General features: G+C 42.5%; 1 protein-coding gene and 1 pseudogene across 1 annotated transcript in view; one reads left to right on the top strand and one right to left on the bottom strand.

Annotated features, from left to right (window-relative positions):
* The window catches only part of LOC126424710 (ras-related protein Rab-32-like), a 435,086-nt gene that overhangs the window by 390,281 nt on the left and 19,409 nt on the right, over window positions 1-25,396 (bottom strand). The gene's annotated exons all lie outside the window — the stretch shown is intronic.
* LOC126425381 (5S ribosomal RNA) lies at window positions 14,023-14,140 on the top strand (annotated as a pseudogene).

Consider the following 25,396-nt stretch of genomic DNA (forward strand, 5'->3'; position numbering starts at 1 on the left):
GATGACCACAGATGTTAAGTCCCATAGTGCTCAGAGCCATTTTGTTTGGAGGAAGAGACCAAACTGCGAGGTCATCGGTCTCATCGGATTAGGGAAGGAAGTAGGCCAAGCCCTTTCAAAGGAACCATTCCAGCATTTGCCTGGAGCGATTTAGGGAAATCACGGGAAACCTAAATCAGGATGGCCGGACGCGGAATTGAACCGCCGTCCTCCCGAATGCGAGTCCAGTGTGCTAGCCACTGCGCCACATCACTCGGTGCTGGGCAGAGTACAAGTGTGTGTGTGTGTGTGTGTGTGTGTGTGTGTGTGTGTGTGAACACACAGTGCGCAGATCGCTCCCACAGCGTTCGACCAATGCGTGTGCCAATGTTAACACCGCGACATCGGCAACTACAACTGCAATGGCCACATGACCATCGGAACTGGACGTTGGTGCAGTGCAAAGATGGGTAGTTCGCGAACGAACGGGTCCAAAGGAACGGTTCACCAAGATGAACGAAAGGACCGAGGAACGAATTCCAAGGAACTGTCTTTCATAGTTCACTTCGGACGCGACGGTCTACTTATAGTTCCTGGGAACGAAGAACGATCGGTTCATAGTTCACTTCGGTCGCGGCGGTCTACTTATAGTTCCCGGGAACGAGGAACGATCGGTTCATAGTTCACTAGTTCACTTCGGTCGCGGTGGTCACTTGGGCAGTTCTCGTTCCAGCCTCGGTCGCGTGCTCGTCTCGGTCTCCCTCGGCCGCACTCGTCGTTCTTCGCATGACCACCTGTCTCAGTTCCACTGCCGACTGCTCCTAGTTAGATCAGTATCCAGTTGTTCGTTTCGTTCACTGCGCTCGCACATTTTACATGTGTTCCAAACTGTTCTTGCACTTGGTTCTGGCTATTCAGCGTGCACGACCGGTAATCAAAAAGTATTTTATAGCAACGTAAATTACATAAAAATTACGTTGTATGTAATAGGTACCTCTTTTCAGGTGACAAAAGGGCATATCAACTCACTTCAGTTCCCGCACAGTATGGCAGTTTGATGCGCAGAAAATATGATATATACACCAGCAAATTTCAAATGAAAACGATTAATGTTGGTTTGGTAGACGACTCATTGCTGGCCCGTTATGTAATGCGAGTAATTCCCTTGCGAATGTGAATTATTTTACGTAAACGAACAGAAAACAAAGACGTTGCACTTGCTACGATCTTCCCTCGAAAAGGAAAGACGACTGTGTTCTGGGGTGGCCGTGCTGGGTCGTAAACACGTTTTAGTTCCGTAAATCCTTACTTCCGTTCGCGCTGAGACTGCCGGCCTATCTGTCAGTCTTTACCTGACCACGTGGCCGCCGAGTAACATCTTTGTCTGCTTGTAGACGAGCGGCTATTTTCCATCTTTCTTTGATAGATGGTAAAACGGCATGTTCATTGCTATGGAAGGTAGACCGAATTACAACCGAATGAAGCCTGCGCTCCATAATCGAGTGTCTGCTGTGAAATTTTGCAAAGAAAATATGATAACTTCTGCAATATTATTTCAGTGGTACAGTGTGGCACACAAAAAATCGGCCCCTACCACTAGTCTGCCCATTGTTCCCCAACAATCGTCGTCGATTGTTTCACAGTTGTTGCTTATTTGTTATTTCGTCACTGCCTAATTATTACACGTTTATCTGTTTGTTGTATCTGCTCGTAACGGGCAACAAATCGTGCGTAATTGGCGAGCAGTCTGTACTCGGGGCCAGTTTTCCGTGCGCCACCATATATTATTTCCCTGTGATCAACCACACAAGGCTACAGTTGGCTAAACGAGAGGTTCTGCAGAATCGCAGAAATTACTTCTAAAAGTGTGTGAGAATTCTGTAATGAATAAAAACTCTATACTCCAGGGGGGAGGCAAGTGCCCCCTCTTGGTGCCCTCCATCCTTCAGTCACCTACACTACTAGTTTTCAGTTTTTCATAAGAAACATATACCAAGCACAAATGAACGGTGAACCAGTAAAAATGAACGGTTCCCAAAAAGAACGATCACCAGTGAACTAGTTCCCAAGGATGAACGAGTCTGCCCACCTCTAGTGCAGTGGCAGAGCAGTGCATGGTCTGATGAATCCAGATACCGTCTTCACTACTCCTATGGAAGGGCGCGAATCCATCGCCTTCCAGGGGAACAGCTCCTTGCCACCTGTGTTGGAGGACGAAGAGAAGCTGGCGGCGGCTCCGTTATGCTCTGGGGAAGAGTCACGTGGGAATCCAGTGGAGCTGGTGCAAGGCTCCATGACGCCCAACGGGTAGCGAACACTGGTTGCACACCACGTACACCCCTTCAGAGGATTGTGCTTTGGACGGCAGTAGCATTTTCAGCAAGATAATGCGCCATGTCACAAGTTCAGGAGTGTGGTGGAGTTGTTCGAGGAACACAGTAGCGAGTTCCAGTTGATGTGCTGGCCCCCCAACTCGCCAGATCTGAGCTCGATCGAAAACATCTGGGATGTGATTGAACGTGGCGTCAGAGGTCATCGCCTCCCTCCCAGGAATTTACGGGAGTTGGGTGGCTTGGGTGCCAAATCTCTCCAGCGACCTACCACGGCCTCACTGCTTCCATGCCAATACTCGTCTCCACTGTTATCCGTGCCAGCGTTGGACATACCTGATGTTGGGTACGTGGTCTTAATTTTCTAGCTGGTCAGTATATTTCCTCACATTCCCAGCCATAATGTTACAAAGAGAAGCTGACCACATAAGGTAGTACGGGAGACTAATGCATTTCAGATGAGTAGATTAGGTAACGAATGAGGAGGTACTGAATGGGCCGGGGAAAGAACAAAATTATGGTTTAAATAAACTCCGCTGAAAGAACGGTAAGTTGATAGAGCGCATCCTGAGGCATTTGGGAATCGTCAGTTTGGTAGCGGAGGTGGGGAGTGAGTGTGCTTGAGACTAAGGATTGCATTGTTGGGTGCCAGGATAGGAGGGTGTGAAGACTGCAATGGGGTGGGAGGGTCAGGACATCCTTTATACGGGAAATTCAGAATACTATTTGCAAAAACACGAGGGCCGTCAAGGACAACATGGGAAGCAATGCGTTTCACCTTCACTTTATTATCGTCCTTGGCCCCAGTACTGATTTCAGTGTTATCAGTGGCCTTGTTGACAGAAGCCCTGAACCCGCCTAGAACGACTCATCTCTGTCCGGCGTTCATGCGCTACTGCTCGCAAGTCCGTTGATAGTACCGAAATCAGTACTGTGGCCCAAGAGAAAAATAAAGCAAAGGTGAAAGGCATTCCTTCGCGTGTTGTCCTTGATGGCCCTCGTGTTTTTGCAGGCAGTATTTTGAGTTTTTCCCTTCTAAAGGATGATAAATTTAGTGATGGTACCGGATGGCTTACCGTAGCTGCTCTTCGCTGTGGAGGTATTTAGAGTACTGGCGGTCTCGAAAGTGTTTAAATGTCGTGTGACTAGGGCCTCCCGTCGGGCAGACCGTTCGCCAGGTGCAAGCCTTTCGATTTACGCCACTTCGACAACTTGGGCGTCGAAGGGGATGAAATAATGACTAGGACAGCACAACACCCAGTCCCTGAGCGGAGAAAATCTCTGACCCAGCTGGGAATCGAACCCGGGCCCTTAGCATTGACATTCAGTCACGCTGACCACTCAGCTACCGAGGGCGGACCTCGAAAGTGTTAATAACCAGGACAAAATTGTTGAGGTTTTCGTGGCCACTTGTAGATGTTCTGCCTTTGGGCTTCTGTCTCGAGTTCTTCTACCGACGTTTAACGATTTTCCTGACGTTCCGTCAGCACCAGTAGCTGTCGTCGTCAAAAGTTCACCCTCCAATCATAATTTAGCATCCCAATACCAATACGAAATAAAATTTTTGCAAGTGAAGTGAGACTTACAAAAACTATAAAAAGATCGTGTGACTATGAAACGCATAAAGACTGTTTTGTGTGAACAATTTCGAAAATTAATACTGTAAAAACCACAGACAGTGATGAATCTGAAAAATAAATGATATCATTGTACTGGTAAGTGTTCATCTATATATATGGCTGAGCTACACACCTTTCAATAACGGGGACCCAAGCTACACTCTCAAAACGCAAGCGTCAATAACGTCATTACCTTTGGACCCCATACCTTATTAATAAAAAATGTTTTAAACGATGTAGCTATGTATAGCATTTTTTTTCAACTTTGACTTTTTTTTTCAAAAACTGGCGAGCGTCTAGCAAAAGCCATAACAATATGACACGTCCTCCCGAAACTTGTTCAAAATCTGTTACCCAAATGTCGGACCCTCGCCTTGTTAAGACTTTGTATCACTGCTATATGTTTATCGGACGTTAGTGTTTCCGGTAATGGTTCGGCTAATCGTCGCAATCAAAAGTAACGAGTTTTTCCTGTTATTTATAAGCAATAGATAAAGTTTGTTTATGTTGTGTCTCAAATGCCAATTCCTCTGTCAAGTGTCTTTAATGTGCAGGTTTTCCTGATTTCGCTGCTATTCTGTAGTGTTGCGACTTTTCACTATGCAACAGCATTACAGTCTTAAGTAAGATCGCGGCCATCAGGGGGAGGGGCAGGGAGAGGGAGAGGGGCAGGTAGAGGGAGAGGGAGAGGGAGAGGGGGAAGAGTTTGGATAGTAGCAGAGGGGTAGGCCTGCTACCGGGAGTAGAGCTGTCAGGGTGGGGTGTGAGTCGTACCTGGATCGAGTCCCAATCCGTGACTTAATGGGGTGAAATTACGATAAGTGTTCAACGGTTTCAGTATTTGGAGAGGGGGGAAGACAGAGCGGGAGGGGGTGGTGAGACACACTAAATGACCTTACTCTTAATTCTACACCGTTGTAGGGGACGCACAATACAATACAAGGAATAATAAGTTAAACATGAAAGGAGTGAGTTGTTCTCGATAAGAAAGGATTGAGATGTCAGCGCACGAGGAAACGGAAGATGTAAAACTGGTTGTTCGTAATTTCTGTATGTGCATATCGATCAGGACTTGCAATGTATAGCGTCCCCAGTGAAATAATACGAAAAGACTTAAAAACAGTATTTATAAAGAAGAGACATTTAAAAATTGAATAATATATATTTTTATCATGTAGACGTTTCCAGTGCAAAGAAATATAACAATATGATCTAAAGAGACGACAAGATACGCTCTTTTGTTAATTTTTTAGTCATCTTCTCTGCTTCTTTGTCTTGGTTGCGTGTAGACGGACATCTTGTGAGTGCTGGCAAATGTAAGCATATTTGTATTAATTAAGCAGATAATATATTGATTTAATATCATTGTTCACTTTTAATTTGTAAGAGGTGATCCCGATTTCATGTCCGCCTTCCTCCAATTAACCTGCATTCGAGTAATTTACATTTCAACAATCGCAGCGGCCGATGCAGCCAACGACGCCATTACGTGGCGATATTAACTTATAAAATTTAGCGGAAGCGAAAAACTCGCGCGCTATTAACATAATATGCATTTTTCTCCACAGCCGCTCGACGTTGCAGAAAATACGTAGCTTTAAGATTCCTATTTTCAGTACAACAGCCGAGAGCCAGGACTCCGACTACAATGCAGTGGTTAACGGAGGTAAGAAAAATACTCTCGCGCGTGTGTGGGCCGCAATTGTAATTAATAACTAAAGATTTTTTGCTTTAAAGTGAACTGACTAGCCGAGGAAATTAGTATGAAAAGTTTATTCCAATGTTCAACTTATATGCTCATGTCTTAAGGTTCAGCGCGTCGAACATTCATTAACGTAACAAATAATTTAAGATTAATATTGTTAAAAAGCAGAACTTCACAAAAGCATTTAATCGTAAATCAAAATTGAATGAAATATCATTTTTATTAAGGCCCACCACGTAAGTCGGCAACACTCAAAATAATAATAATGTATTAAATTACGACGGCCGACGGACGCGAGATTCGCGCCCAACGTGGGGCCCGATCAATATGATTCTATTGTAATGAATTGAATTATGTATGTGTCTAATTGTAGTAAAATATTAATGCCTATATGAATTCTTTTACATGTACAACAACAAAACCACACCCTGAGGAGATCTGGAGAAGAAAAAGTGTAGAAAAGAAAAATGATTTCCAAAAAAAAAAAAGAAAATAACAAAGGTAAGGTCTCTTGTGCAAGCATCCTGTGTAGCTCTGTGCGGAATATCGAACCCATGCGCACATGAGATACTTTCGGTGAAAAAAATAGTAAGTAAAGTGCAATTTAAATTGTATTTGTGTGTTCATTTTTGGAGGGGATAATTACTCGTGTATGTATCGATGTTAAAGATTTGTCAGTGGCTTAAAGTGAATTTATTATGGGTAGGATAGGACAAGCTAAAGCATCCGTACCAGACGAACAAAATTTTGTTAATATTGAAAATGAGGATCATTTGCAAAACGTAAACGAATCCCAAGCCACCACCTCGGATAACATAATTTCCGGAGCGGGTGGGAGGGGGGGGGGGGGGGTGCGGGGGGGGGCAGGATCTGTGGACGGTGAGTGACGCTCCAATTGCGAAATCGGATATCACAGATATGAAATCCTTGAGTTCAAGAAAGTTGGTGTTAAGTTTAATTCCTGATTTTGGCAGTGAAAACGTAGCAGTTTACTTTGCATAAGTCCATTCATTGATGTCACATGCAGGAAGATGCTGAGACAATTCTACACACACCCAGTATTAATTGCACAGAAACGTCCCGTAAAGATACTTTGAGTCCATACTGTGCCCTCAGGTAGGCAGCTGTTAAACATTACGTCTACCAACGTTACGATACAAACAGCATATAATGAAGTTAGTTGTGGTGAACAGGACAGTTTGGAAATCGTAACAGCATTCATAAATACAACACTAAGAACAAACTTGGCGACCATTATCTACAACTCAGCCTTGGACAGATAGGAGCAAGGAAATAAGCCATAAAAATACTGCATCATTTGTTAAACGTACTGACAGAAAATGGACAGCATTTTAAAATCGATACGGACTCTGTTACTGGACAGAACCTAGTCATCCACCGATGAATTTCTAAATCGATAATACTTTCTTGTGGTTTGGTTGTTGTTGTAGTCTTCAGTCCAGAGACTGGTTAGATGCAACTCTCCATGCTACTCTATCCTGTGCAAGTTTCTTCATCTCCCAGTACCTACTGCAACCTACATCCTTCTGAATCTGCTTAGTATATTCATCTCTTGCTCTAACAACGATTTTTATCCTCCACGCTTCCCTCCAATACTAAATTGGTGATCCCTTGATGCCTCAGAACGTATCCTACCAACCGATCCCTTCTTCGAGTCAAGTTGTGCCACAAGTTCCTCATTTCACCAATTCTACTCAGTACCTCCTCATTAGTTACGTGATCTGCCAATCTATTCAGCACTCTTCTGTAGCACCACATTTCGAAAGCTATTACCTTCTCGTCTAAACTGTTTATCGCCCATGTTTCACTGCCATACATAGCTACACTCCATAAAAATACTTTCAGAAACGACTTCCTGACAATTCTATATTTGATGTTAAGAAATTTGTCTTCTTAAGAAGCGCTTTCATTACCATAGCCAGTCTACATTTTATATCTTCTCTATTTCGACCGGCATCAGTTATTTTGCTCTCCAAATAGCAAAAATCATTTACTACTTTAAGTGTCTCATATCTTAATCTAATTCCCTCAGCATCACCTGATTTAATTCTACTACATTCCATTATCCTCGTTTTGCTTTTGTTGATGTTCATCTTATACCCTCCTTTCAATACACTGTCCATTCCGTTCAACTGCTCTTACAAGCTCTTTGCTGTCTGACAGAATTACAATGTCGTCGACAAATCTCAAAGTTTTTATTTCTTCGCCATGGATTTTAATACCTACTCCAAATTTTTCTTTTGTTTCCTTTACTGCTTGCTCAATATACAGATTGAATAACATCTGGGTTAGGCTACAGCCCTGTATCAATCCCTTCCCAACCACTGCTTTCCTTTTGTGCCCCTCGACTCATAACTGCCATCCGTTTTCTATACAAATTGCAAATAGCGTTTCGGTCCCTGTATTTTACCCCTGCCGCCTTCCGAATTTGGAAGAGTATTCCAGTCAACATTGTCAAAAGCTTGCTCTAAGTCTACAAATGCTAGATACGTAGGTTTGCGTTTCCTTAATCTATCTTCCAACATAAGTCGTAGGGTCAGTATTTCCTCACGTGTTCCAGCATTTCTACGGAATTCAAACTGATCTTCCCCGAGGTCGGCTTCTACTAGTTTGTCCATTCGCCTGTAAAGAATACATCTTGCTCACCAGATGGTAGAGTTTTGTTGTGGCTGGCTCTCCCAAGGCTATCAGTAGTTCTAATGGAATGTTGTCTACTCCCGGAGCCTTGTTTCGACTTGTCTTTCAGTGCTCTGTCAAATTCCTCATGCAGTATCGTATCTCCCATTTCATCTTCATTTACGTTCTCTTTCATTTCCGTAACATTTCCGTGAAGTACATCGCCGTCGTATACACCCTGTATATACTCCTTCCACCTTTCCGCTTTCCCTACTTTGCTTTGGACTGGTTTTCCACCTGAGCTCTTGATATTCATACACATGGTGTGTGTAATTTTCCTGTAGGAGGTATCTATCTTACCCCTAGTGTTATATGTTTCTACGTTATTACATTTGTCCTCTAGCCATTCCTGCTTAGCCATTTTGCACTTATTGTCGATCTCATTTTTGAGACGTTTGTATTCCTTTTCGCCTGCTTCATTTACTGCATTTTTATATTTTATTCTTTCATCAATTAAATTCAATATTTGTTATCCAAGGATTTGTACTAGCCCTCGTCTTTTTACCTAGTTGATCTTCTGCTGCCTTCAGTATTTCATCTCTCAAAGCTACCCATTCTCCTTCTACTATATTTCTTTCCCCTTTTCTTGTTAATCGTTCCCTATTGATCACCCTGAGAAACTCTACAACCTCTGGTTGTTTCAGTTTATGTACGTCCCATCTCCTTAAATCCCTACCTTTTTGCAGTTTCTTCAGTTTTAATCTACTGTTTATCAGCCCTTCGAAATGTCTTGCAATTTAAAACCTGGTTCCGAAATCTGTGTCTTACCATCATACGAAGTGCTTATTTCAATAGTGGTAAAAGTCCACTTTTGTTCATTCTGAGATACAGACTCCTAAAGTTAAAAGAGCGCTGAAAAATCTGCAATTGAGATACCAGAAATATTCACGTATATATAGCCTACTTAAATACTTCTGGTATCTCAATTGCAGATTTCTCAGCGCTCTTTTAACTTTAGGAGTCTGTATCTCAGAATGAACAAAAATGGACTTGTACCACTATTGACATAAGCCTTTCATATAATCTATCTGAAACCTTCCAGTGTCTCCAAGCCTCTTCCACGTATACAGCCTTGTTTCACGATTCTTAAACCAAGTGTTAGCTATGATTAACCTATGCTCTGTGCGAAATTCTACCAGGCCGATTCCTATTTCATTCCTTACCCTCATTCCATATTTACCTACTACTTTTCCTTCCCTTTTCCTACTATCGAATTCCAGGCCGCCCAGACAAATATTCGTCTCCCTTAACTAGTTGAATTATTTCTTCCATCTCTTCGTCATCTGCGGAGCTAGTTGGCATATAAACTTTTACTATTGTGGTAGGCGTGTGCTCGTAGTAGCTTATCCGCGTTCCTATTTTTTCATTCATTATTAAACCTACTCCTGCATTACCCTTATTTAATTTTGAATTTATATCCATGTATTTACCTCACCAGAAGTCCTGTTTCTCCTGCCACCGAGATTCACTAATTCCCACTATACCTAATTTTTATCTATCCATTTTACTTTTTAAATTTTCTAACCTACCTGTCCGATTAAGGGATCCGACATTCCACGCTCCGATCCGTAGAACGTCAGTTTTGTTTTTCCTGATAACGACGTCCTCCTGAGTACTCCCCGCCCAGAGATCCGAATGGGGGACTGTTTTACCTCCGGAATACTTTAACCAAGAGGATGCCGTCATTTAACTATACACTAAAGCTGCATACCCTCGAGAAAAATTACGGCTGTAGTTTCCCCTTGCTTTCAGCCGTTCGCAGTATCAGCACAGCAAGGCCGTTTTCGTTGATGGTACAAGGACAGATCAGTCAATCATCCAGATTGTTTTGGTAACATTTATTAAATTTTATTATAGCTTAAGGTTAAAGTAAAATGCAAATCATTTTAAATGTCCGACTTGGAGCCAAGTATTACTCATGGAACGTGCACATAGCTGAAATTTATGTCGACCTTTTCCAAAGACCTCCCACGGTCTTCTATTTACGTCTACTAGTAACCTGCTGGAACCTTGGAATGAACAGCAGCATCGTGTGACGTCACGCAGGCCTCGGGTAGGATGGTGCTGTGTTTTGAGGTCGGGCGACCGCAGAAACTGATACGTTACGACACACACACACACACACACACACACACACACAGGGAGAGGGAGGGGGGAGAGGGGGGGGAAGAGGGGGTGAGAGAGAGGGAGAGAGAGAGAGAGGGGGGGGGAGGACGCGGACCGAAAACGCTTCAGACACAATGAAAACAATGCAGTACAAGATGAGTTTGTGAAATACATAAGAAGAGAAGCAGTTGTGAAGCGGCGCTTCCTGATGGAAGGAAGACGTACGAGAACTGTTGCGTTGCCTGAAGAGCCAACACCGTGTTACTAGAGGAGACCGAAATGCACGCGTTTTAGATCACGCAGGCTGGCGAGGGAAGAACTATACTGACGTGAGGTCTGGAACATGACAAGGAATTAGAATTCAGAAAGCGAACGTAATTAGTTTGATACTTAACTTTAATCCAATAATGAGGAACGTCGCTCTGACGGTACATAATTCACAATATTATCTGTTCAGAATACATAGTAACTGAATATGGCGCCTTCCTAGGTCATAGCAAATGACGTAGCTGAAACTGACGTAGCTGAAACTGTCGTCTCTGCAAATGAGAGCGTATGTAGGCAGTGAACCATCGCTAGCAAAGTCGGCTGTACAACTGGGGCGAGTGCTAGGGAGTCTCTCTAGACTAGACCTGCCGTGTGGCGGCGCTCGGTCTGCAATCACTGATGGTGGCGACACGCGGGTCCGACGTATACTAACGGACCGCGAATATTTAAAGGCTACCGCCTAGCAAGTGTGGGGTCTAGCGGTGACACCAAAAGAACAAAAAACACTTTCATACCCTCTGATGGTAATGGAGAATACCAAACTATTTATCAGCCACTTTTAGACTGGGGGAATTTAACAACAGCAAGGGACACAAACTGGAAGCAAATACGAGGGCGAGTCAAATGAAAACCTTTAATATTTTTTTAGATATTTATTGTGCAGAAGTGGTACAAAGCTGCATCACTTTTCCAACATGATCTCCCCCACGCTCAATGCAAGTCCTCCAGCGCTTACAAAGTGCATAAATTGCTTTAGAAAAAAATTGTTTTGGTAGTCCGCGCAACCACTCATGCACCGCGTGGCGAACCTCTTCGTCAGAACGGAACTTCTTTCCTCCCATTGGGTCTCTGAGTGGTCCAAACATATGGAAATCACTTTGGGCAAGGTCTGGTGAGTATGGTGGATGAGGAAGACACTCAAAATGCAGGTCTGTGATTGTTGCAACTGTTGTACTGGCAGTGTGGGGCCTTGCATTCTCATGTTGCAAAAGGACACCTGCTGACAGCAATCGACGTCGCTTTGATTTGGTTGCAGGCCGCAGATGATTTTTTAGGAGGTCTGTGTATGATGCACTGGTGGCTGTGGTCCCTCTAGGCAGGTAATGCTCCAAAATGAAGCCTTTTTCGTCCTAAAAGAGAGTCAGCATAACCTTCCCTGCTGATGGTTCGAAATTCCTTTGGTTTTGGTGATGAGGAATGGCGCCATTCCTTGCTCGCTCTCTTCGTTTCCGGTTGGTGGAAGTGAACCCAGGTTTCGTCTCCAGTAACGATTCTTGCAAGGAAGCCATCACCTTCTGATTTAAAGCGCCGAAGAAGTTCTTCACAAGCATCAACACATCGTTCTCTCATTTCTGGAGTCAGCTGCCGTGGCACCCATCTTGCAGACACTTGGTGAAACTGGAGCTCATCATGCACAATGTGGTGTGCTGACTCATGACTAATCTGTAAACATGCTGCAATGTCATTCAGTGTCACTCGGCGGTTTTCTTTGACTATGGCTTCTACTGCTGCAGTGTTCTGTGGAGTCACAACTCGCTGTGCCTGACCTGGACGACGGGCGTCTTCCACTGAAGTCACACCATTTGCGAACTTCCTACTCCATTCGTAGACTTGCTGCTGTGACAAACGTGCATCACGGTACTGAACCTTCATTCGTCGATGAATTTCAGCACGTTTTATACCTTCACTACGCAAAAACCGAATAACAGAACGCTGTTCTTCCCTGGCGCAAGTCGCAAGTGGGGCAGCCATCTTTATACTGAATCTGCGCAGGTATGCGTGCATCTGCACTATGCTGCTACCTACAGGCCATTCTGCACGCTGTTTGTAGCACGCTTACCAACTTACAGGATAACGGCGCGAAATTTCGATTTGTTATTCCAAATGTATGGTTTTCATTTGACTCACTCGTAACTCAAAGAGAATGATGGCCCATCAATAAATCGTAGACCAGTGGTTCCGTACCTTTCTTAGACCATTACCCCTGAGTGGAATCACACATTAACAAGTGCCACCGCCCTCCCTAGACCCTCCTCTCCCCCCCCCCCCCCCCCCGCCCCGTCTTCCACCCGCATCACCACCAACATGAGCACCTCATTTAACTGTGGAATCCAATACTTTTTTTGGAACACTTATTTCTAAAATGATGAAAGATGAATGATATTTAGTGTGTGTGTGTGTGTGTGTGTGTGTGTGTGTGTGTGTGTGTGTGTGTGTGTGTGACTAAGGAATTCGGGTGCATTGCAAGTGCTGCCCACAACTCATAAAAGGAAACTAACCATCCACACTGAGGGACCACACTTGTTACAAAACATGCCTCCCTTGCATTACTCCCCTCCATTGAAGCACATGCTTGACCTGCACACTCCAACCCCACTTAAAATCGGACAAGTTCAAAAGTGTGCGCTATACTCACTGTTCGTAAATCACGTCATTGGTTGGTTGGTTGGGTAAAAGATGAAAGGGACCAAACTGCAAAGGTCATCGGTCCCTTGTTTCATAAACACACAGAGCATATTTAAACCATCCACCAGTCAGGCTGAGCACTAAAGAAAAAAACGGGGGAATCACTTCATTGCTGCACTCCTTACTTCTGGACTTGCAAAAATTGGAGGATTTCAACCTGTTAATGCTATGTGTCTGACCACTCTAAAAATAATAATAAAACTGTGTACAGTTCTATAGTAGCCCTCGTGTAGTTACTGCTGTGTCGTCAATTCATTTACCTGTCTCTAAGTGAGTAATGAAGCAATTTCTAAACTTTTCAGGTACTATTTACTTCTTGGAGAAGACATTTTCTTGAAATATTTAGCATTTGTTACGTATGTGTCTCACTTTTATCATCAGTGATGTAGGGGGCAAAGTACAACATGGGTGTAGTGGGTGGACTATGTGAGGAACCTATAACCTCCATCACATTAATGCTATTAATTGAGAAAAAGTAGTAGTTGATAACTTATACAGTCAGTATTAGACTCGTACAAAATTGTGATAATAGTAATGATCTTTTGAAAATATTTAGTTTTGTGACAAACAGAATCAAATTGTTTTGTTTTTACCCCTCAAAATTCATTTTACCCCTCAGGGGCTAATTACTCCCAGTTTGAGAACCACTGGGTTTGATTCTCAATTGTGTGACAATACTTCCTGTGAACTAACTCCACCCGAGTGCTAAAATACATGGATGTGGGCTAGAAGGCTATCAGATTTGTACTCTAAACTGAGAGATATTCATTCACTGTTGCACAACACAAAGTGCACATATCCATACTTCATTCTTCATGGAAGTTGTAAATATCTTTAAGTATCAGAGATATATGGCAACGGCCTTGCCGCAATGGATACACCGGTTCCCGTGAGATCACCGAAGTTAAGCGCTGTCGGGCGTGGTCGGCACTTGGATGGGTGACCATCCAGGCCGCCATGCGCTGTTGCCATTTTTTCGGGGTGCACTCAGCCTCGTGATGCCAACTGAGGAGCTACTCGACCTATTAGTAGCGGCTGCGGTCAAGAATACCATCATAACGACCGGGAGAGCGGTGTGCTGACCCCAGCACGCTCCTCCTATCCGCATCCTCCACTGAGGATGACCCGGCGGTCGAATGGTCCCGGTAGGTCACTCGTGGCCTGAAGATGAAGTGCTTTTTTTTTTATCACAGATATAAATTTGGCGAATCGCCTAAAACTTTCATGGTAAATATTGTGGGAATGCAAAGTGCTACTGACTTGCGGTTTTCACAGAGTGGATTGATAGTCAGGGGTTCATTTTGGCCAAAACACAGTTTGTAATAACAAAGTTCTAAAAAGGTTGAAATGGCTCTAAGCACTATGGGACTTAACATCTGAGGTCATCAGTCCCCTAGAACTTAAAACTACTTAAACCTAACTAACCTAAGGGCATCACACACATCCATGCCCGAGGCAGGATCCGAACCTGCGACCGTAGCAGCAGCGGCTTGGTTCCGGACTGAAGCGTCTAGAACCGCTCGGCCACTGCGGCTGGCAATAAAGTAGATAAGACATTTATGTGATTATTACAACTTTCATTAGTTTATTAATATCAATGATGGTGTGAATGGGAGGTAAGATATTAAGTGAATTTTTTTGTGTCTATAAACTGAGTATACGCTAGCTTGAGAAATGTGATTGTACAGAGAAAGTGAATTACATGCTCAGGGGAATTTTGCAATGTACACCTAGCCAGTTCATGAGACTGGGAAAACAAACATTTTACGATAATTCTGTTATTTGAAGTGGGAGTTATTTTGATATTTGTGGAGTTTCTTAATTCGTTCATTTAGTAATCTCTTTATAAAAGCTGTCGAGTTGTCATTGTAAAAGACGCGGTTTAATACTAATACTGGATTGGCTGTGAGGTTTATCAGCCAATTAGAGGGCAGTACGTTCGCACGTATTTTGTGCGCTAAAGAAGCGCTTTGTGAAATCTGAGAGTGCTGTTCGGAGCTCAGCCATCATGTTGGTATGCAGATATAAGGAGCTCTGAATAGATGCGACAATTTTGCAAAACAATGGTTACAATTTGACCGTGTAGTGCTGCAAAGTGGAAGCGAATGCGCGAGAAAAACGAAGACGTGAAATTTCGATTTTAATTTGTAAACTGCAACTTTTGAATAACTGGAACCCGCATAACATGTTATACAACGCGTGACCGCAAACTGAACATTCGTTGTGGTCAGATTGTGTAATATTTGAGCGAGCAATATGTCTCAATTCATTAATCCTCTTGCTAACAGGTTTGGTTAATTATCATAAGCTGTCTATGATGAGTGACTGCGTGTAAGTATGCCCAAATTATAACGTCAGATCAGGACGGACTTGCCGGTATTTTATGTTAAACAAGTGACAATACGCCCAAGTTTTCAGCCACAAACTAACTTTCAATCAATCGCTCAGTAAACCTCATACTGAAGAACATTTGTTGCAGCCACTGGATTCGCATAACACTAATGGTTCTACTAGTTTTCCCAGTACAGACACATGATTCGTTTTTAACGTGGAAGGCGTGATGACAAGACTGCGAAAAAATGTTTCACCGCAAGGTGAGTGAACATTATTTCTGTAGGAGGACCACATAGATGTTGCAGTACGGGTTCCACAAACTATACCACATTGTCAGAAGCATTACGCAAGTCTTCTGTAACTGCTACACAGAAAAATGCATTTTATACGTGGAAAGGTGGAAGGAGTATATAGAGGGTGTATACGAGGGCGATATACTTGAGGACAATATTATGGAAATGGAAGAGGATGTAGATGAAGATGAAAGGGGAGATATGATACTGCGTGAAGAGTTTGACAGAGCAGTGAAAGACCTGATTCGAAACAAGGCCCCGGGAGTAGACAACATTCTATTAGAACTACTGACAGCCTTGGGAGAGCCAGTCCTGACAAAACTCTACCATGTGGTGAGCAGGATATAGAAGACAGGTGAAATACCCTCAGACTTCAAGAAGAATATAATAATTCCAATCCCAAAGAAAGCAGCTATTGACAGATGTGAAAATTACCGAATAAGTCACGACTGCAAAATACTAACGCGAATTCTTTACAGACGAATGGAAAAACTGGTAGAAGCCCACCTTGGTGAATATCAGTTTCGATTCCGTAGAAATGTTGGAACACGTGAGGTAATACTATCGCTACGACGTATCTTACAAGAAAGATTAAGGAAAGGCAAACCTACGTTTCTAGCATTTGTAGACTTAGAGAAAGCTTTTGACAATGTTGATTGGAATACCCTCTTCCAAATTGTGAAGGTGGCAGGGGTAAAATACAGGGAGCGAAAGACTATTTACAATTTGTACAGAAAGCAGATGGCAGTTATAAGAGTCGAGGGACATGAAAGGGAAGCAGTGGTTGGGAAGGGAGTGAGACAGGGTTGTAGCTTCTCCCCAATGTTATTCAATCTGTATATTGAGCAAGCAGTAAAGGAAAAAAAAAAGAAAAATTTGAAGTAAGTATTAAAATCCATGGAGAAGAAATAAAAGCTTCGAGTTTTACCGATGACATCGTAATTCTGTCAGAGACAGTAAAGGACCTGGAAGAGGAGCTGAACGGAATGGACAGTGTTTTGAAAGGAGGATATAGGATGTACATCAAGAAAAGCGAAACGAGGATAATAGAATGTAGTCGAATTAAGTGGGGTGATGCTGACGGAATTAGATTAGGAAATGAGACAAAATAGTAAAGGAGTTTTGCTCTTTGGGGAGCAAAATAACTGATGATGGTCGAAGTAGAGAGGATATAAAATGTAGACTGGCAATGGCAAGGAAACCGTTTCTGTAGAAGAGAAATTTGTTAACATCGAGTATTGATTTAAGTGTCAGGAAGTCGTTTCTGAAAGTATTTGTATGGAGTGTAGCCATGTATGGAAGTGAAACGTGGACGATAGATACTTTAGACAAGAAGAGAATAGAAGCTTTCGAAATGTGGTACTACAGAAGAATGCTGAAGATTAGATGGGTAGATCACATAACTAATGAGGAAGTATTGAATTGGGGAGAAGAGGAACTTGTGGCACAACTTGACTAGAAGAAGGGATCGGTTGGTAGGACATGTTCTGAGACATCGAGGGATCACTAATTTAGTACTGGAGGGCAGCGTGGAGGGTAAAAATCTTAGAGGGAGACCAAGAGATGAATACACTAAGCAGATTCAGAAGGATGTAGGCTGCAGTAGGTACTGGGAATGAAGAAGCTTGCACAGGATAGAGTAGCATGGAGAGCTGCATCAAACCAGTCTCAGGACTGAAGACCACAACAACCACAACAACAACACATGTGATCTATCCATTTCATATCCCTCCAAATTATTATACTCAGTTATTTGTACGATTTCACCCATTCCAGTTCTCACTCTGATACTTGCAGTTATTAGATTACTACGACTTATGTGAGGAGCCCAATTCTGCATTTCTGAACATTTAAAGCAACTTCTGAATTTTTCCGCCGCACGTACTTAGGATATGGGGAACTGCACCATCAAGTGAAAAGTTTGAGGCTCCTATTAATATTGTTGCAACGTCATTAAAACACTGTAAAAAAGGCACTCCGTGAAGAATTTATCCGAATGGGACGGAAATCAGTGGATGTGATGTACTTGTACAAATGATTACAGTTTCAGAAAGATTGGAGGATTTATTCGAGAGATAGAACTTCAAATTGACCAAGTCCATAACACGTTGCTTCACCCCTTGCCCTTATGCAGGTAGTTACTGTGCTCGGCATTGACTGATAGACTTGTCGGATGTCCTCCTGAGTATCGTGACAGTTATGTCTAAATTGGTGCGTTAGATTTTTCAAAATCCCGATCTAGCTTAAGGCCCCTGTCTATAATGCTTCAAACGTTCACAATTAGTTTTAATTTTAAAAACCAACAGCCTCATTTGCATAGTTTACCTAGATTTACCTACGTTCCAGTTGCGATAACCCAACTTTCTTCAGAATAAATGTAACTACCGTTTGTGCACAGTGGACATCGTCAAGCTGAAACTACAAACCCATAAATTATCGTCAGACTGTAAAAACTTATCTGAAACTGCCTCGGTCCCACTTCGCGATCAGTACAGCACTCGTGGCTGCCGCATCGCGGTCGCGAAGTGGAACCGAGGCAGTCTCAGATGAGTTTTTACAGTCTGACGATAATTTATGGGTTTGTAGTTTTAGCTTGACGACGTCAACTGTAGACAAACGTTAGTTACATTTATTCTGAAGAAAGTTGGGTTATCGCGACTGAAATGTAGGTAAACCTACGTAAACTATGCAACTGAGGCTGTTGGTTTTTAAAATTAAAATTAGTATTTATACAATTGCTGACAGGGCCGCGAAATGTTGAAAATACCGGGTGATTAAAAAAGTCAGTATAAATTTGAAAACTGAATAAATCACGGAATAATGTAGATAGAGGGGTACAAATTAACACACATGCTTGGAATGACATGGGGTTTTATAAGAACCAAAAAAATACAAAAGTTCAAAAAATGTCGCACAGATGGTGCTCCATCTGATCAGAATAGCAATAATTAGCGTAACATAGTAAGACAGAGCAAAGATTATGTTCTTTACAGGAAATGTTCAATATGTCCACCATCATTCCTCAACAATAGCTGTAGTCAAGGAATAATGTTGTGAACAGCACTGTAAAGCATGTCCCGAATTATGGTGAGGCATTGGCGTCGGATGTTGTCTTTCAGCATCCCTAGAGATGTCGGTCGACCACGATACATTTGCGACTTCAGGTAACCCCAAAGCCAATAATCGCAAGGACTAAGGTCTGGGGACCTTGGAGGCCAAGCATGACGAAAGTGGCGGCTGAGCACACGATCATCACCAAACGACGCGCATCTGTCGGACATTTTCTGAACTTTTTTTTTGGTTCTAATAAAACCCCATGCCATTCCAAGCATGTGTGTCAATTTTTAACTTTCTATCGACATTATTCCGTGGTTTATAAAGTTTTCAAATTTATACTGACTTTTTGATCGCCCAGTATTTAAGTTCACAATTGGGAAGAGATTCGGCGACCTCGCTGTCCAAGGTAGGGTCTGGCAAGCATGGAGACAAGAAACAGAAATCCTCGCCGTGTGTGGGCGGACATAATCTTGCTGAAATGTAAGTGCAGAATGGCTTGCTATGAAGGGCAACAAAACGGGGCTTAAAATAACGTCCACTTACAGCTGTGATGTAACGACGGCGCGGATGATAACCAAAGAGGTCCTGCTATGAAAATAAATGGTACCGCAGACCATCACTCTTGGCTGACGGGCCGTATGTCGGGCAAGAGCCAGACTGGTGTACTCCCGTTGTCCAGGGCATCGCCAGACAGATCTTTGCTGGTCACTGAGGCTCAGTTAGAAGCGAGACTCATCACTGAAGACTGTTCTACTCCAGCTAATGAGATTCCAGGGCGAAGACGCGTCTGGCGACCGACCCCCCCTCCCCAGGACACTGGTCCTGACTGTGGCCCACCATATAGTCTGACAGCCAAAAGAGATGGTCTGGGGTGACATTTTGTGGTGTCACCGCCAGACACCACACTTGCTAGGTGGTAGCCTTTAAATCGGCCGCGGTCCATTAGTATACGCCGGACCCGCGTGTCGCCACTGTCAGTGATTGCAGACCGAGCGCCACCACACGGCAGGGCTAGAGAGACTTCCTAGCACTCGCCCCAGTTGTACAGCCGACTTTGCCAGAGATGGATTACTGACAATTACGCTCTCATTTGCCGAGACGATAGTTAGCATAGCCTTCAGCTACGTCATTTGCTACGACCTAGCAAGGCGCCATAATCCTTTGCTATATATATTGTGATGCCTGTACCGTCAGACCAATCTTCACCAATTGTGGATTAAAGTTAAGTATTATATCAACTACGTACTTTATTTGCTACTATTAATTCCCTTAACTGTTCCAGACCTCGCGCCAGTCAGCGTGAGCTTTAAAAGCGTGTATTTCGGCCTCCTCTAGCAACACAGTGTTGGCTCTTCTGCCAACACTTCACCTTTCATTTCACAGCAGCATCCATTTGGTTGCCAATTTCGGCACTCTTACAGCACAACGGTAGGTCAACGATATTCTACACCCCATTTTGTTGCCCTTCATGGCAAGCCATTTCAGTCTTACATTTCAGCAAGATAATGCCTGGCCGCACACGCTTGTCTCCGTCCTTTCTGAACCACACCTTCGCCAGCAACGTCTCTGGCCCTCAGCCCAACTGATAACGTTTGGACCATTATGATTTTGAGTTGTTGCATGTCCTCCTGAGAGATATGCCAAATTCTGTCCAGCTGGCGCGTTAGTCAAAATCGTGAGCTGGTTTGAGGGCCCTCCTCAAACCAGCTCAAGATTTTGACTAACGCGCCAGTTGGACAGAATTTGGCATATCTCTCAGGAGGACATGCAACAACTCAAAATCAATTCCAAGCCGAATAAATGATTAAATAATAACGAGAGGTGAACCAACGCATTATTGACTTGCACAATTTGAATGCCTTTCTCTCGAATAAATCATCCAATTTCTCTGAAACTGTAATCATTTGTCTGTACATGTACATCGCATCTACAGATTGCTCTCCCATTCGGATAATTCCTTCGGTACGTATCTTTTTGTAGTAGTGTGTATACTGAACGAACGGAAAGGCGATCAAAGCACTTCCATAGCGTTCGCCTGAACTACTTCTGTCGATGATTCTGGATCTAAGATAACTTATTGTGTCCTCTCTGTTGGGGGATCATAGATGCGGTCAAAAATTTTATTCGGTTCAAACTTAATTTCAAACCTTTTCAGAATTTTGACAATCTGTGGATGAATAACCTGAAACTAACAATACTAATATAATTACAGTTTTTCGTCTTCACCCATAAAGGTTTTACATGCTTAACGTCCAATATTGACAAATTCACTCATTTACGTAGTAATCAGACTTTTAAAGCACTGAAAGACCTGAGTCGAAACAAGGCCTCGGGAGTGGACAACATTCCATTGTAACTACTGATGACCTTAGGAGAGCCAGCCCTGACAAACTCCACCATCTGGTGAGCAAGATGTACGAGACAGGCGAAATACCCTCAGACTTCAAGAAGAATATAGTAATTCCAATACCAAAGAAAGCAGGTGTTGACAGGTGCGAAAATTACAGAACTATCAGTTTACTAAGTCACAGCTGCAAAATACTAACGCGAATTCTTTACAGACGAATTGAAAAACTGGTAGAAGCCCACCTTGGGGAATATCAGTTTGGATTCCGTAGAAATATTGGAACACGTGAGGTAATACTATCGCTACGACGTATCTTAGAAGAAATATTAAGGAAAGGCAAACCTACGCTTCTAGCATTTGTAGACTTAGAGAAAGCTTTTGACAATGTTGATTGGAATACCCTCTTTCAAATTGTGAAGGTGGCAGGGGTAAAATACAGGGAGCGAAAGACTATTTACAATTTGTACAGAAAGCAGATGGCAGTTATAAGAGTCGAGGGACATGAAAGGGAAGCAGTGGTTGGGAAGGGAGTGAGACAGGGTTGTAGCTTCTCCCCAATGTTATTCAATCTGTATATTGAGCAAGCAGTAAAGGAAAAAAAAAGAAAAATTCGAAGTAAGTATTAAAATCCATGGAGAAGAAATAAAAGCTTTGAAGTTTAACGATGACATTGTAATTCTGTCAGAGACAGCAAAGGACTTGGAAGAGCAGTTGTACGGAATGGACAGTGTCTTGAAAGGAGGATATAAGATGAACATCAACAAAAGCAAAACGAGGATAATGGAATGTAATCGAATTAAGTCGGGTGATGCTGAGGGAAATAGATTATGAAATGAGACACTTAAAGTAGTAAAGGAGTTTTGCTATTTGGGGAGCAAAATAACTGATGATGGTCGAAGTAGAGAGGATATAAAATATAGACTGGCAATGGCAAGGAAAGCGTTTCTGAAGAAGAGAAATTTGTTAACATCGAATATATATTTAAGTGTCAGGAAGTCGTTTCTGAAAGTATTTGTATGGGGTGTAGCCATGTATGGAAGTGAAATATGGACCATAAATAGTTTAGACAAGAAGAGAATAGAAACTTTCTAAATGTGGTGCTATAGAAGAATGCTTAAGATTAGATGGGTAGATCACATAACTAATGAGGAGGCATTGAATAGAATTGGGGAGAAGAGGAGTTAATGGCACAACTTGACAAGAAGAAGGGATCGGTTGGTAGGGCATATTCTGAGGCATCAAGGGATGACCAATTTAGCATTGGAGGGCAGCGTGGAGGGTAAAAATTGTAGGGGGAGGCCAAGGGATGAATACACTAAGCAGATTCAGAAAGATGTAGGTTGCAGTAAGTACTGGGAGATGATGAAGCTTGCACAGGATAGAGTAGCATGGAGAGCTGCATCAAACCAGGCTCTGGACTGAAGACCACAACAACAACAAAACTGTTTTATAGGTAGGTATTGGATTCTGTAAGGAATCAGAGGTGCGAGGGTTAGTAGCTGAATTCTAGTTTGGAAGTAACTTTCTTGCTCGATAACTGAAGTTACGACAGTCAGTCTTAAATTTCGAAAGTAAGCGGTGCCATTGAAGTAACTGTATTTCTGACGCTATTTTTTAATATTTTATAACTGATTTACTATACCTGATTTTTACTTAACTGACATCTTCGTGGCTTGGTATGCTTGCTGTATTCCCCTACTGAATTTAGTGCAAAATTGTTTGAAATGTTATTCAGAAAAGTTATTTTAACAGTTTTCGTCATATGAGTCTCGAAACCCGTACCCGTAAATTTTGTCATGTCGCGACGCTTTTTGCATTGTCGTTTATTTATCTGAGTCACAGCATTTGCAGTACAAATTGTAATATTAGCTTATCTCCAAAATTCGTTATAAAGAGCGCCTCTGTAAATCAGAGTAACTGAATTTTGAATCTAACAGGGAAATTTTCGCTTTGTGTTCGCAGCGCACTTACGTATTACCAAAAGTGCGTTACTCAATTACGAGATGCAGTGTTAGGACAACTAAGTATGTACGAAGTGGAATTGTCTATAGTGAACTGGCGAAGATTGTGTTGTCTTCAGTCCTGAGACTGGTTTGATGCAGCTCTCCATGCTACTCTATTCTGTGCAAGCCTCTTCTCCTCCGAGTAACTACTGCAACCCCTTCTGAATCTGCTTACTGTATTCATCTCTCTGTCTCCCTCTAAGATTTAACCCACACCCCCCTCTCCCCCCGCGCTTACCACCAACACTAAATTGGTGATCCCTTGACGTCTCAGAATGTCTTGTACCAACCGATCTCTTCTTCTACTCAGGTTGTGCAACATATTCCTCTCTTGCCCAATTCCATTCAGTACCACCTCATTAGTTATGTGATCTAACCATCTAATCTTCAGTATTCTTCTGTAGCACCATATATCAAAAGCCTCTATTCTCTTTTTTTTATCTAAGCTGTTTACCATCCATTTTTCACTTTCATACATGGCTACATTCCAAACAAATACCTTTAGAAAAGATTCCGCAACACTGAAGTCAATATTTGATGTTAAGAAGATTCACTTCTTCAGAAATGCTTTACTTGCCTTTGCAAGTCTGCATTTTATGTCCTCTGCACTTCGGCCATCTTTTTTTTTTTGCTGTCCAATTAGCAAAACTCATCTACTACTTTAAATGCCTCGTTTTCTAATCTCATTCCCTTGGCATCATATAATTTTGTTCGACTGCGCTCCATTGTCCTCGTTTTGCTTTTGTTGATGTTCATCTTACATCCTCCTTTCAAGACACTGTCAATTGTGTTCAGATGCCCTTCCAAGTTCTTTGCTGTCGGTGACAGAATTAAAATGTCATCGGCAAACCTGAGTTTTTATTTCTTCTCCCTGAACTTTAATTCCTACTCCAGATTTTCCTTTGGTTTCCTATACTGCTCGTTCAATGTACAGATTGAATAACATCAGGGATAGGCTACAAACCCTGTCTCCCTCCTTTCTCAACCACTGCTTCCCTTTCATGCTCCTCGACTCCTAACTGTTATCTGGTTTCTGTACAAGTTTTGTGTAGCCTTGCTACCTTCAGAATTTCAAACAGAATTCCAGTCAACATTGTCTATGGCTTCCTCTAAGTTTACAAATGATATAGACGTAGATTTACCTTTCCTTAATCTGTCTTAAGATAAGTCGTAGGGTCACAGTATTGCCTCACGTGTTCCAACATTTCTACGGAACCCAAACTGATCTTTCCCGAGGTCGGCTTCTACCAGTTTTTCCATTTTCTGTAAAGAATTAGTAGTCTGAGACCATGACTTGGAGAACTGATAGTTCGTTAATTTTCACACCTGGCAGCATCTGGCGGCTGCATCGTCTTCAATTTTATTCGATTAATCAGCATTTCTATAGACTCAGATCCTTAGTGATCTGGACTAAAATCGTCATAATTTCTACGTATTGTTAACTGAAAACGAGTAGCAGGGGAGACTGCCGTTTTCGACAGTAGGCGCACAGTTATTTCCAAGCTGGTTTCGGTGTGCTTGGGAACCTAGTAACGTTTCCCAACTGTTAAACTTACGCTGACTGGGTCGATCTGATTTAATCGATCGGACTGTGGGGGCTGTGGCTTCGGCTCGACATTCACTCTCTCAGAGCGCCAGAAAACAGGTGCGCAGCAACCGAGGATCTATGACAGAGAAGCCAACCCTGCTCTTCTCTTGTACGGCTCCAATGGGAAATGTGCTTTTTGAGAGCGTCAGTGTGTTCTTCAGAAGAGACGAAGAGCAAAACGCATTCTTGTGCTTAAACATACGTATCTCCAAAACCATTACAGCTAAAATAGTGAAACTTGTTACTTACGTACCACATAATGCATAATGTTTGTTTGAAAGAGCGCATCGACATTTTATAAGAATTTAGGTTTTTTATTACCATAGTTTCTATAATGTACCTTTTCTCGTAAGCTAGTCAAGCAATGAAACTGGAATTTCACAATTTACATCCGCATAGGAAGGTAATAAAACGTGTAGAATAGGTTTTTGTTTAATGCCATGTTGCTTTGAAATTTATTTTTAAGATTTGTGCTATCCAGGACTGCTCTGTTTTTCACAAATTTCAAAGGAGAACTTTTCTCAGAGAAAAGCTAACAGAAAAGTGCTGCACAGGGTTATTGAGTAAGTAATTCTTAAGAACTGTGCCAAATTTCAGGATGTTAC

Source organism: Schistocerca serialis, chromosome 10 (assembly GCF_023864345.2).
Source record: "Schistocerca serialis cubense isolate TAMUIC-IGC-003099 chromosome 10, iqSchSeri2.2, whole genome shotgun sequence".
Classification (NCBI taxonomy): domain Eukaryota; kingdom Metazoa; phylum Arthropoda; class Insecta; order Orthoptera; family Acrididae; genus Schistocerca; species Schistocerca serialis.